Consider the following 14632-nt stretch of genomic DNA (forward strand, 5'->3'; position numbering starts at 1 on the left):
CTGGTGCCACAGCCAGCGTAATGCCTGTTCACGCGGCTGCAGCCACAAATGCAGCTTCTGCTCCCACTGTTCTCTGGAAGGTACGTATGCCCCTCTGGGGGTTTGCTCTTGGGGTCTGGGGTCCACGGGATCTCCTCTCTATCCCTTGAGAGCCTGTGGGGGCACCTTGCCCCCACAATCACTAACATACACTTTTATCACACTATTTTGAAAAGGGCTGAAGACTACAATTGAAATCCTAGCCCACTGAAATTAATTGACATCAAAATACTTTCAATAATTAATTGACACCCCAGTACTTTTTCCTGTCATGGTAGGGGGTCAGACATGATGATCTGCTCAGGTCCCTTCTAACCCTACCAACTATGAAACTATAAAAAGGGCCAGGATTTCACCATACAGCTCTGAAGTCAATATTGTTTGGAAGGCAACACATAAGGCAACTACTTCAACTACCAAATTGACTGCAAGCTTTTATCCATGACTAGATTCACCAGGGGGTGGAGATCAAAGCCCAGAGGTAAGTAAAGGGCCTGAGAACCTGGATAAAAATGTAGTAAAGGGAACAATAACAGAAGCCTTACCAATGTTGAAGTTAAATAAAGCCTTTTCAATGTCCTCAGGGAGAGGATAGGACAGTCAGGGTGAAATTACAAATTGCAATTAACACTTGTTAAGAGTACTTAAAACTTGAAAGTTGAGCATTCAGGCATGTTAACTACTGCTAAGTGCACTATAAGTGTCTTAAAGTTATGCCACTTCAGGGGAGGATTATCACTGATTGGTGTTAACTAGCTAGTTTTTGAGTGAACTTCTGTGAATTCCATTAACATTAAGGGCATTTATACAAATACCTTTTCACCCTATGACGTGCTGGAGATCCACTGCTTTGGAACAGACTTGGTTAATTGAGTCTGTTCCACATGCGAGTTGATACGTACCACTCTGTGCTGCATGCAATTGCATAAACAGCAAAATGCACATCAGTGCACAGAAAATGGTGGCGGTGTGCTTTTGAACTAAAGCACCTTCTATGCGTTTTAGTTCAAAAGTGTGCTGTTGCCATTTTCTCAGCACTGATGTACATTTCGCCGCCACTTGTACAATTGCAAGCAACACAGCACCAGGTGCTTTTCATAGTGATCCATGATGTGGTACTTGCATGGGTAAAATGCTCTAAATGACCAAATTACAGCCATCCAGGATCCTAGGATGTACCACTCCCACACTTTTGTGCTCTCCTGCTCCTGGGACAAACTTTCCACTGTTCTGAACTCTACAGCATCTGACAACCCCCAGGAGGGAACTGTGGAGGGCTGGGAGCTCCTCAGTGATCAAATCGCCCCTGGCACTACATGCCTCCCCTCTGCTCCCCTGAAAAACTGCCACGAGCCAGGGAAATATTGTCTTTTTCAACTTGAAGCAACACCTGGAAACATCACAGGAGGGAAGGTCTTACTGGTCCCACCCAAGGCTTGAGTCCCATTCTCTGGGTTGGTGGGGGTGTCAGCCAGAAAGCCTTGTAGGGTCTTGGATCATCAGCCCCATCTCCACTCTCCTTAGCCCCCGCTTGTAGCCGGCTGGCAGAAGTTGTCCCTGACTTTCAAAGAGGAGGTAGGGTGATTGGCACTTGGCTGGTATGATTACCAGGGGCTGGGGATGTGAGAAGCAAACACCTCACATGACTGGAGTGAGGTAGAGCTTGATCTCACTGATGGGTAGAGCTTGTTCAGGAAGCATAGGCAGGGAGGTAAAGGAAAAGGTGTTGCCTTTGTTAGGGTGATTGTATTTGGATCTTAGGGAGCAAGGATTTGCAGCTTAATACAAGGCTGTAATCTGTGGCCTAGCAGAGCTGCTAACCACAAGGCAGAATGATATATTAAAAGTATATTGCAAGATACTTAGGCAAGCATTTTTCTAATAATATAGTAGTGTTGTATATATTTCATTATGTATCATTAAGAGATAGAGCAGATTTTGCTTATGAATGCGTATGCTAAGTAACCATCTTAAATGTGTCAACCATTTTCAGGTAAGTCTATGTCCATCTGTGTGCTGTGAAAGAGGTGAAGTCTTAGGAATGTGGAAGGTGGTACAATGTGGGACTGAAAAGCAGACTGGAATATGAAAGACAACACGTAACTGATAACAGAATCTGAAATAAACATATGCAAAAAGGTGAATGGTGATTGGTGAAGCAGCTTCGAGGTTTTGGTTAAAGTCAACCCAGTGACTGAAGAAGTGGGTTCAAGGTCTTAGATATTCACTCATAGCAAAAAGACATGTAAATAAGTTAAATGCATAGGTAATTCCATGCTAATGAAACAAACAGTATCACAGAGGTGGAGCTTGAAATAGGAGGGAATATGGGCAGAACAAAGGAGGAGCAAGGGTGGAGTAAATGGTAATGAGCATGAACCAAGGTGTATAAAATGTGAAAAGAAGTAATGTTCACTGCTGCTCCACAGTTTGTTGGTTTTTTGGGAGCTCGCCCAAAGCTGTCTTCATTTTGAATAAAGCTGTTGTGAGCAATGTGTGCTGGTGTTTGCTCTCTGCTTGCTCTGGCAACTGAGCAACTGGATCCATAAGCAATTGGACTGTCATCACCCTTGTCATTGGGCACCGCATGGAGTTGGGGTCTAACAGCCTTATATATGTCAAGGTGATGTACATGTGTTATGAGGTGTGGTACAAAGTGGAAGGCCTCTGGGTAAAGGTCAGAGGGGAAAATATCAGGAATATGCCATGGTGGGTGTCTGCTACAGGCCTCCAAAACAGAAGAAAGGGTAGATGAGGCCTTCTTTAAACAACTGATGGAAGTTTCCAAATAACAGGACTTGGTTCTCATAGGGAAGTTGAATTTTTGAGTCATCTGCTGGGAGGGATATGCAACAGTACAGAAGCAGTTCAGAAAATTCTTGAAATATGTTGCGGAAAACTTTTGAAATAGATGATAGAGAAGTCAACTAGGGGAAAATATTATTCTTTACTTCCTGCTACTAAAAAGGGAGGAATTGTTTGAGATTGTGAAGGTGTATGGTAACATGGGTGAGAGTAAACATGACATGACAGCATTCAAGGTCCTAAGAAGAGGAGTAGAGAGAAGTAGAGTAAGGACACTGGACTTCAGAAAAGCAAATTTGAGAGAACTTGGGGAACTGGTGGACAGGATCCCCTGAAAAAACAACTTTGAGGGGAGTATCTGGCTACACTTTAAAGAGGTCCTTTTAAAAGCACAGGGGAAAACTCTCCTGATGCAATGGAAGAATGAAAAACACAACAGAAGGCCATCCTGGCTACATAGAAATTATTTAAAGTCTTAAAACTCCAAAAGGAACTCTATGAAAAGTGAAAGCTTGGTACTAGGGAAGTGTATAAGAGCATCACATGGGGAAGCTCAGAGAAAATTAAGGAGGCAGAGAAGGCTGAAGTATTTAATGCCTTCTTACTTTACTTTTGACAAGTAGGGGCAGCTACCAGATGACAAGTGCAGCTGACAGCAAGAGTAGGGAAGGGAGGCAAACAGCCTAGAAATTAGAGACTACTTAGAGAAGCTAGATGGCTTCAAATTGGGAGAGCCAGATGAGATGCACCCAAGGGTACTGAAGGAATTGGTTGAGGATTTTTCAGAGCCATTGGCTATTCTCTTTGAGGTCTTGTGGAGGTAAGATGAAGTCCTGTATGATTGAAAAAAGGCAAATATAATGGCCATCTTTAAGAAATTTAAGAAGCAGGATCCAGAGAATTACCAAACAGTCAACCTTACCTCAATACCTGGAAAAATCATAGAGCGGGCCCTCAAGCAATCTATTGTGAAACACCTAGAGGAGAACAAGAAGATTGGGAGCAACCAATCTTGGCATGGATTTACCAACAGCAAGTCATGCCTGACCAACCTGAATTGGTGAGTGAACAGGGACAGCAAACAAGCAGTTGGCAAGCAGTTTGAAGGGCAGTTGGCTGCCCCACTCTTTGATGGGGAGCTTTTAAGATAAATTATTTCTTTAATTAGCATAACTAACCTAAATATTCAAAGTGGACACATCTACATGAGACACTACTGTGTAGTGGTTGCTGTGCATTTATTTAGTACTTCTATAATCAAGTACTAAAATATGCAGTAACTGGAGTTATTGCATAGTAGCACTAGAGACCACCATTTTTGTGACATTGTGACAGTACTGCACAGTAACCCAATAATAATGCATAGTATTAGCACTCTTTCTGTTGTGACGCACTACTGCACAGTATTATTCAGTTCCTATGCAGTTAGATGCACCTTATAAGTACCTAAAGCTAAGCAGTTAGATCAATACTAAAGGTCTTCATTTTAAAAGAGATGAGGGTGAGCTGGGAGTTCACTAGGGATTTTGACCAGTAACTCTCTCTCACCTTCCTTCACTGTATGGTTGGTGAGGAAAGCAGGTTAGCAGGGAAAAGGGAACCTTGTTTGAGATCAGGAAGGGAGCTGGGTATGTGGGGGGGACGTCAGAGGAACTGTGGGTTGGATGTATGTGGAGGGCTGTCTGTGCACTAGGTCCTGGGATATAGCTGGGGTAGGGGAGAGGACAGAGAGAAGGGAAGAGGGTGCATGTAGCAGAGCTTGCTGGGCAGTGCCATGCAGGTGTGGTCCACCTTCCCCCCTGCATCCAGCCAAGGCACTCTTCATGCTCCAACCTGGGGCTCCCCACAATACACTCCTGCCCTCACTTACCCCACACGTGCCAGAGATCACTGCCCCGGTCCCAGCCAGCAGGCACAGCTTCCCAGTGGGGCTACTGCTGCAGTCACCCCGGTACTGCTCAGCTCCTCATGCTACCAGTGGCTCCTCCTCCTGCCCCTGTTACAGCACTCTGGGCAGCAAGTAATGCAGGGAAATCCATGATAATGTGTACCAGGCATCACATGCCCAGCCCACTGGGGTGGCGGGGGGAGCTGCAGCCAGGTGGCTTCTGCCTCAGGATGTGGGTCTGCAGCTCCATCTCCCGGCCACCTTCTACTCACTCTGTTCACCCAGATTGATGAGCAGCCTGTGGACAACCAAATGGGTGGAAGGCAGTCAGGAGCTGAAGGTGTGTATGCTGGGGCAGGAGCTGCTTGTCTGCATCTTACCCCCCCAACCAAGCTGGGTATGTAGTGCCTGCTATATGTCCCCATAGCTGCCACTCCTTCCTCACACTACCTACTGCCCAGAGCAGCACAGCAGGGGCAGAAGGAGGAGGAGCTGCTGGAGCCTGGGGGGCCAAGCAGTACCTATGCAGCTGCAGCTATACTGGGAGTCGCCCAGCTGAGAAGTTGTGCATGCTAGCTGGGGCTAGGGAGGATGGTAGGTGCAGGGAGGAGCATGACATGGGCTGTCCTGGGCAGGGCTCAGCCCCATGTAAAGTGCCACAAAGGCAGCCATGGGCTGGATACAATCAATTGATGGATCCCCACAAGTGCTCTGGATCAGGCCTGTGGGACAAAATTTGCCCACCCCTGCCATAACAGCTGCTAGAAGGGGAATACAGCAGTGCACAGGCAATCCTGGAAACTTTGGGAGAGTTAGGGACAACTTCCTGGTGCAAGTGTTGGAGAAACCAAGTAGGGTCCGTGCTCCTTTTGACCTGCTGCTCACAAACAGGGAAGAGTTGGTGGGGAATGTAGAAGTGGATGGCAAAGTAGGCAGCAGCTACCACAAGATGATTGAGTTCAGGATCCTGAGGAAGGAAGGAAGGAAGGACTTTTGACTTTATAACTACTTTATTCGTGGGTTCAGGGTACAAAAAGTCGGCCCTTCCGGGGTCCAGGTCCAATATATAAAGCAAAGACAAATACATTACCATCAAACCAAGAGCACCATGTCATTACATTCATAACAGCACACTGTGACAGACACCTTCACCGTAATACATGTCATGCCTAACATGCCATTATGTGGTCGGGACACCAGTCACATGGTCGCGCAGACCAAAGCCCTCTATAAAATGAATTATTCCTACCCTGCTTTATCCATTCATACACATGACAACACCTTCAACTTCCCTCACAAAGAAAACAAAGCAAAAAGCAGCCTGGTGAGGGCCCAGGGCGTGGCTTGGAGTTGCAGTCTGACACTGAGACTGCCCAGTCACCCAGACCAGTCTTGACATCAGAGCGCATATTGAAGATGGCCATCCTCCACATGGGACAGTCCTCCTTCAAGGGCCCAGTATGCCTCAAAGGCAGGCAGCACCTACCAGAGCAACCATGCTCATACTCCAGCGAGAGGCACACCCACACCAGGAGGCCAAAAATCCACAGGGCATCATCTGAGCTTCTCCCAGCAAGCCGGTTGCAGCTCTTGAGAATGGTTACCTTAGCCAGAAAGTAGGCCAGGAAGACAGTGCCCCACTTGGCTACCCAGAATGGGTAGGAGCACATGTAGGTGGCTGTAGCCTCCAAGAGGCTCCTGCCCAGCACCCACAGTGGCAGTTTGAGGGCAACAAAGAGCAACCACAGGCAGGGTCAGTCAAGGAAGGTGTGAAAGAGGTTGTCCTCAATGATCCCAGGGCAGAAAGGGCAGGCCGTCAAGGTGGCTGGGTCAAAGTGGGATGTAAACATGCCAGTGGCTAGGATGCCATGCAGCAACCACCACTGCAGGTCACCAGTCTTCTTGGCGGTTGGTGACTTATACAATGTGCACCAAGCCAGGTGGGCCAGTGGGGAATCTGGTGGCCACAGGTGCCATTGACATGGTGTATCGGGACAGCCTGCCAGCACCTGGGCATGGTGGAGGTGAACCACCCAGGCATACAGGCTTCTACATGATAGAAAAGCAAAGGGGCATCCCTTGCCACTGTCAGGAGGCACAGGGAGTGTCAGCAGGGTGCCAGGCCCACCAGCCAGCTCATTGGCCATAGCTGGGATTACTGGCAGCATGGGAAAAGCCTCACTCAGGGCATCTGCAGCACAGAGGCCTGGCATGCCTGGAGATGATCATCCAGGGTGGCTGCTGCCCCCATTGGGAGGACAGCCTGGATGTCATACAGGAGATGGCCCATGCTGTGGACAAAGCACATGCCTAGCCAGGTGGTTAGGGCCTTGGGTGAGAACTAGGCCAACTGAGCGGGGTCAAGGAGATGACACAGGTGGAGGACATGCACCTGGATGAGAGTGGCCATGGGGCTGGCAGAGGCCAGGCTTGGCACGGGGCACCTCAGGGCTGAGTTGTGTACTGGGGCTCCCTCAGCAGCTGCAAGAACTGCAGGTGCCAGGCCCAGGCCTGGAGGCAGAAGGTGACCTGCCAGGCTTGTACCATGCCACGTTAGAAATCTGGAAGCACTGCCCAGTTCAGGAGTGTGAGGTCCAGCAGGAAGATCTGGTTGAAGCTGAGAGCCCACACCCTTTGCAGGAACCAGCACACCAGTTGTTGCCAAGGTAGGTGTTCTTTACTGTAGAGGAGTCACTGAAGGGCTTGCAGGCAGAAGGTGGACACTTTGCTCATGAGGTCAACCAGGCTCTGTCCCCCCTCAGTGACAGGTAGGTGAAGGACAGCTCATGGGAGCCAGTGGCGCCCATCCCAGAAATGTCCTTTGGTGGGTCAAATATGGCACATCAGTGCCACAGGGTCATCACCACCAGGCTGTTTGCAAATGAGGACACATCCGTGGTGCGAGAGGCTGGGTAGGCACCAGTGCCACCATTGTAGGTGGGCCTCCATCCCTTCCTCAAGGCCATCCCAGTTGAACACCATGAAGGTCAGTGGCCACAGGAATATGCCAAGGACCTTGAGGCCCTCACGGTGCAATGTGAGACCCCCTGGCAAATCTGGGGGTGTCATGCTGATCCAAGCACCAAGCAGCAGGGTATCACTCTTGGCCCAGTTGATACAGGCTGAGGAGGTGTTTTCATAGGCTCACTGGCAATCCACCAGGGCCCACACATCTTCCTGGGTGTTAAGGAAGATTGTCACATCATCTGCATACCCAATGGATGGACCTGTGGCAATTGCCAGGCCACACCACTCAGGTGGTGCCACAAAGCATGCAGCAGCAGCTTGATGGTCAGGGCATAAAGCATGCCCAGCAGGGGGCAACCCTGATGGATGCCTCTGCACATGGGAAACGGGGTGCAGAACACGCCGTTCACATCAAGCAGGCTGGAGGTATCTTTATATAAGACCTGGAGGGCCCCGGTGAAGAGGGGCCTGAAGCCAAAAGCCTCCAGGGTCTGGAAGAGGTAGGCATGACCCACCAGGTCGAAGGCCTTCTCCTGATCCAGAGAGATGAAACCAATGTCTAGTCCAAAGAGTTCACTGTCTGTGAGTGGGTCACACAGCAAGGACAGGTTGTCTTGGATGGTCCTGCCCAGCACTCAGTAGCTTTGCTGAGGCCCAGTGACAGAGGCCATGACAGTGCAGAGGCGGGTCACCAGCACTTTAGCCAGAATCTTGTAGTCTGTACACAGCAGGGAGACTGGCCTCCAGTTCTTAATGCAGCAAAGGTCTCCCTTCTTGGGCAGCAGCATGAGCACTGCTTGGTAACAGCTGATCAGCAGGACCTTGTTGGCAAGACTTTCCTGGAAAATACACAGGAGGCAGGGGCTGAGGAGAGGCCAGAAGGTCTTGTAGAACTCAGCAGACAACCCATTGAGGCCTGGGGCTTTGCTGGAGATGAGGCCAGCTGCACTGGCTGCCAGCTCCTCCAGAGACAATTCCCACTCAAGCTCACTGGCCTCTAGGGCACAGAGATGTGGCAAGTCCTCATGGAGTTCCCACATGGCCTCAGGGCAGGACAGCTTAGCTGCACACAGGTCATGATGGGAGGCAATGGCATGCTCATGTACTTCACCTGAGTCCATGATTACCCAGCCCCCGGGGCTCTTGAGGTAATCTAAGACTTTGCTCACTGCCCGCCATCACTCCAGGTTGAAGAAGCAGCGGGCTGGGGCATCTGTTTCTCCCAGCTCTTAGCAGCGGGCGCAGGTCCTCGCTCTGCCGGTCGCACTCTCCACCAAGTCACACAGGCATTTCCTGTGGAACTGGAGGCTCTCGTGCAGCACTGCATCACTGCCAGCAGCTTGGATACATTGGCACAGTTCACTTGTGGCCAGCTGGCTGTACTGGTGGCAAAAAGCCCAGATCTGTACCTTGCCCATGTCCCACCATAGCTTCCAAGAGGAGTACCTCAGTCTTGCAGCCTCCCACTCCCACCAAAAGTGGGTGAAGCAGTCCCAGAAGTAGGAGTCTTAAAGCAAACTATGTTGAAGCACCAATAGGGTGCCCATGCAGGCTCAGTTCACAGCAGGCCAGGCCATGATCTGACAGGCCCAAAGGAATGATGTGGCCTCTTTGCAGGAGTGGCAGATAGTGCCTGGTGACATAAACACTGTCAAGGCAGGCCATGGTGAGACCACCAGCACTCATCCTGACCCAGGTGTACTGCCACACGTCAGGATGCAGGGCTTGCCAGACGTGAATGGAGGCCTGCAGTCTCCAGGGAAGGCTGCAGCTTGTGGGCTGAGGGCAGGTGAGGCTCAAGCCCCGTGCGGACGAGCAAGGCATCAATGGTGCAATTAAAGTCCCTGCTTATGAGGAGCAGGTCATCATCCTCATTAGCCTCATGCAGGAGGGCAGCCAAGGTCTCAAAGAAAGTCACCCTCTCCTGGCCATCAATGGGTGCATAGACATTGATGAGTAGCAGGTGGTATTGCACGAGGATGATGCGGACAGTCAGCAGGCGGCCAGGGATGACCGCCCATGCCATCACTGTATCATTCTGTAGCTGTGACAATAGGAAAGTCAATGCCAATCCATCTAGTTGAGCTCTTCAGAATGCGTCTCCTGGAGAAAGGCAATGGCCAGCCACTTCTGGCACAGGAGCCTCAGAACGGCCTCCCGTTTCACCGGATCTGGACAGCCATTGATGCTAAAAGTGCCAATGGTCATGGCTGCCATGGGTATGGGTATGGGAGAGGAAGAGTTAGTTAGGTAAGGTGTAGGTGGAAGAGCGAGCACCCAAGAGCAGAACAAAAAAGCAGAGACAGGTTGGGAAAGGTCTACCATGCCCTACTCTACTCCAGGGACCCCGCCAGGCCCCACTCATCTCTCACCTGCTGTGTGAGCTTCTCCAGATGGTAAGCCATCTGCTGAGTGCCTAGATCCTGTTGCATAAGTTTGACTGCAACTTTGGTAGCCTTGACAAAGAGTTTGAGATCTGCACACCACTGGGTGATGCGCCTCGCTACATTCTTCTATTCTTTGGTCTGTTTCAAAAAGGCCAGGAAACCCCAATAGTCCGGGCTGACCCAGGGGGGTCTGCCAACATGGGATGGACATTTCCAACAGAAGCACAGTGAGGCTGCACCCCAGGTGGTAGCTCACCCATCAACACAGTGTCTATACCCTCATTGTCTAGACACATCAGCCTCCTCTCATTGTCCACGTCAAGGACTGGCTCTGGAAGAGTGATCCCCACCTTCTTGGGGGGAGAGAGATCATCCTGCTCTTGAGGTTGCTTGTGACAGTCAGAAAGCTGGATCTCCATCTCACTAGCTTCCTCATCCAATTCCTCTGCTGCCCCCTGGGTCAGGCCTCCAGAAGAAAGGCATTGTGCATAACTTTTCCTGCCACCCAACTCCAGAAGCTGGGAGACAGGTGAGGGGTTGGTGACCCCTGCCTTTGCCTCCCCCACCTTCAAGCCACCCCTGTCCATGGTCAACAGGGTCACCAGCATGACTGTGAGAACGGGGTCAGGCTCTTCAGCAGGGCCCCGGCTCCAGCTGAGGAGGGTCCCAGCAGGGATGGAGTGTCCTGAGATGCCCCTCTCATCTTCCTCTCTTTGTTCTTCTTCTTCCTAGTGGCAGGTGGCTTACCCTTCATAGGGGGATGGGCCGGACTGCTCCCAGCCCACCTCCCCAGGGCCAGCCACCTCAGACAAGGCCATGGTGGAGGGTGGCTGGGAGGAGGCCCAAGACCCATTGTCTGACAGGGCCTTGGTGCCACAGTCACCAGCCACCCCAGCTGCCTTGACCGGGGTAGTCAGTGGACAAGTGGAGGCATGAGCCCCTCCACCCAGTGGGGCCTCTGCACCAGAGGGGATGGGAACCATAGGTGGAATGGGCCAGGGAGAAGGATGGGGAGTAGTCCCAGCCCCTCCACTGGATGGTGCCCTCATGCCAGAGACCCCAGCCCCCTCAGATGGAACAGGGGTAAAAGGCTCCTGGCCTCACTGGGCAGGGTCTGTTCCAGAAGTGGATGCACCATCCATTGGCACTGCTGTAGTCAACGATGTTCTGGCTGCTTTCCCCCATGGGCACTGGGCTGCTAGGTGGGAAGGGCTACCACACTGGAAACATATGGTTTCCCCCAAGGAAAAAATAAATCACAAATCCCTGCCTGTCAAATGTAAGGCTCAAGGAGTGAGGCAGAGACTGTGGGCCCTCCCTGAGGAGCATGAAAACCTGCCTTTGAAAAGACAGGACATGCTTTAGCTTTGGACCCTTGCTTCCAGTTGTCAGTAGGTGAAAGGGACTTGTAGGGACCCCATAGGACTTGAGTTCCTTGGCCAGATCCTGATCGGTCACATGTGGGGGCACATTGGAAATCACCATCCTTACTGCCTGGGTGTCTAGGGGCATGACAAGATACTGTATGCCCATGATGTCCAGGCCCTCTGTGCACACCCTGTTGACCAGGTTGGAAGTGCTCAGGTAAATCACTGGGACCATGTTAACACAACCTACATAATGTATGTTATGCTATCCCAGGAGACCAGCTAGGTCACCTACTCAGACCTTGACCACAACATAGGGAGGGGTGTGAACCCTCAAGCCATAGGTAAGGGGGAGATCTTGAGAGGTATCCTCATGCCAGGCCTGGGAGGCTGGAGAACGACAGCTATTCCTGCTAGGACAGGGTTAATTTCAAAAGCTAAAAGGTAAGAGAACAACAACAACAAAAAAGATGTATATATTAACTACAGAGATAAGTGTCTGAGAATGCAGCCATAAAAAATTAAATGGGAGGCGAAAAGGGGTGGAGTGAAAGAAACCAGAGGGTGGGGTTATGAGGGTTAGGAAAAAAAAAAAAAAAAAACAGAAAAAAAAAAAGAGAGGGGGAATTAAGAGCACCCCTTGAAAGACAAGATAAAGAAAAAGATAACTCCCCGCAACAAACAAGCAGAAAAAAAAAGAAAGAAAAAGGAACAGTAAGAAAAAAGCTGTAAAGTAGCAACTTGCAGAGAAAGAAACCAGAAGTAAATGGCTGGGGACAGAAAGCACAGAAAAAGAAGGAAAAACACTGCGAAAATGCAGGACGTGAATCAGAAAGGGAGATAGAAGCAAAAGACCTTTAGACAGGTGGGAGTCAGAAAAGGAAAGGGATAGGAAGCTGGGTAGTCTTACGCTTAGGATCACCCCACACAGCTCCAAGTGAGCCTTGTCTGAAGTGTCCAAAGTGGAAGGAAAGAAGGAAGGAATTACAGCAGTAAATTAAGGACCCTGGAGTTCAGAAAAGCACTTTGACTCACTCAGGGTACTGATAGGCAAGATCCCTGGGATGCCAGTCTGAGAGGGAAAAGAGTCTGGGAGATCTGGTTATATTTTAAAGAAAACTTACTAAGGGCACAGGAATGAAAAAATCCTGATGTGCAGGAAGTATAGCAACTATGGCAGAATACTAGCTCTTCAATGAGTTAGAATTCTTTAATTAGTTAAAACACAAAAAGGAAGCTCACAAGAAGCGTGAACTTGGACAAATGACTATGGAGGAGTATTGCTTGGGCATGCAGAGATGAAATCAAGAGGGCCAAAATCACAATTGGAGTTGCATCTAGCAAGAAACATTAGGGGTAACAAGAATTATTTCTACCAGTATGTTAACAACAAGAGGAAAATCAGGGCAAGTTTTGCTCCCTTACTGAATGGGGAAGGGAACTAAGTGACAGATGATGCTGAAGTACTTGATTCCTTTTACCTTAGTTTTCACAGGCAAGGTAAGCTACCTGGCAGCACAGTTTAGGGAGGAGGGGAGCAGCCAACAGTGGTTAAAAAACAGGTTAGGGACTATTTAGAAAAGCTGGATGTGTACAAGTCCATGGGGCTAGACACAATGTAGCCGATGATGCTGTGGAAATTGGCCGATGTGACTGCTGAGTGATTGGGAGAGGTCCTGGACAATTGAAAAAGGGGAAAATATAATGCCATCTTTAAAGAAGGAAAAGAATAGGATCCAGAGAACTATAGACTGGTCAACCTCACCTCAGTCCTTAGAAAAATCATGGAACAAGTCTTCAATTAATCCATTTCTAAGCACTTGGAGAAGGTGAGTACAAACAGTCAGCATGGATTCAGTAAAGGCAAGTCATACCTAACTAACCTGATTGCCTTCTATGACGAGAAGATTAGCTCTGTGGGTGCAGAAAGAGCAGTAGATGTGTTCTAACTTGACTTTAGCAAGGCTTTTGCTACAGTTTCCCATAACTTTTTTCAAAAGAGATGTAAAGAAGTACAGGTTGCATGAATTGACTGTAGGGTGAATAGAAACTGCCTGGATCATAAAGCTCAAAGGGTAGTAATGAATGGCTCAATTACTAGCTGGAATCTGGTATCAAGTGGAGTGCACGTTCAGCAAGTTTGGTGGGTGGAATAGTAGATATGGTGAGGGTAGGGCTAGAATTCAGAGAGAACTCAACAAATTGGAGGATTGGACCAAAAGAAATCTCATGGGGCACATCCACACATGCAAGCATGTGTGCTTACAGCAGCTCAAATAGAAGCGGTGCAAATTTGAGCCGGGGCTTTTTTGCCTTAGCGCATGTGCTCGGACATGAACTTTCTTGTGCAGCAAATTGTGCCACTTGGGGCAAAATAACCGTGCCTGGCTCCTCCCAGATCTTCAGCCAGGGGGAGCTAGAGCCCAGGGCCAGCACCTGTGCTGTCCCCAGCAGTATAAAAAGCTGCCCTGTCTTGGCCCCAGCAGTATAAAAACCCACCCTGGCAAGTAGCTCAGGGCTACTAGCTCTCAGGAGCTTCTGGGGCCCAGCCAATTGGTACCTGGGGACACCACCCCTTGTGCCAGCTGGACTGCTGAAGCAGCCCTGAGAGTTCCCTGCACCCTCTACCCACTGCAACAGTCTGGCAGTGGGGGCTGCTGCCTGGCTGTGACCTGCTGCACACCTGCCAGACTCAGATGGGACTGCAGAGCCATTGTGGTGGCCTTCTTTCAACTGTCAAAGCATGTCCTCCTGGCCTCATTTGTCCAGGAGGTCAGCCACAGCCAGATGGGTCCAAGGTGCCAGCTCTGAGCAGGCAGGGTCCTGCCACTGGCCTCCCTAGCAGGAATTCTGGTGTTCTCTATTGGAAAACTGAAAAATCCTTGATAAAAAAAAATATCCCAAAATCACTCTCTAAAATATCCCCAAATCCATGTTCCTCCACAAGTAAAACAAAACAACACTATAAAGAGATAAAGAGAGTGAGACGGAGACAGCAATCAGCTGGACAATGTTTTATTGATATATCTACAGTGTTAAAGCAAGTCTCTTATCATAATAATAAAGTGAACTCTAAATACAGGTTTAATGAATTCATGAATACATATTTTGCTGCTCTCCCAGCAATGGCCCCCACACAAGGGGTTGGGCCCCCACACAAGGGCTATGGCCCCCCAACA

This window comes from Alligator sinensis, unplaced genomic scaffold, assembly GCF_000455745.1.
Source record: "Alligator sinensis unplaced genomic scaffold, ASM45574v1 scaffold270_1, whole genome shotgun sequence".
NCBI lineage: Eukaryota > Metazoa > Chordata > Crocodylia > Alligatoridae > Alligator > Alligator sinensis.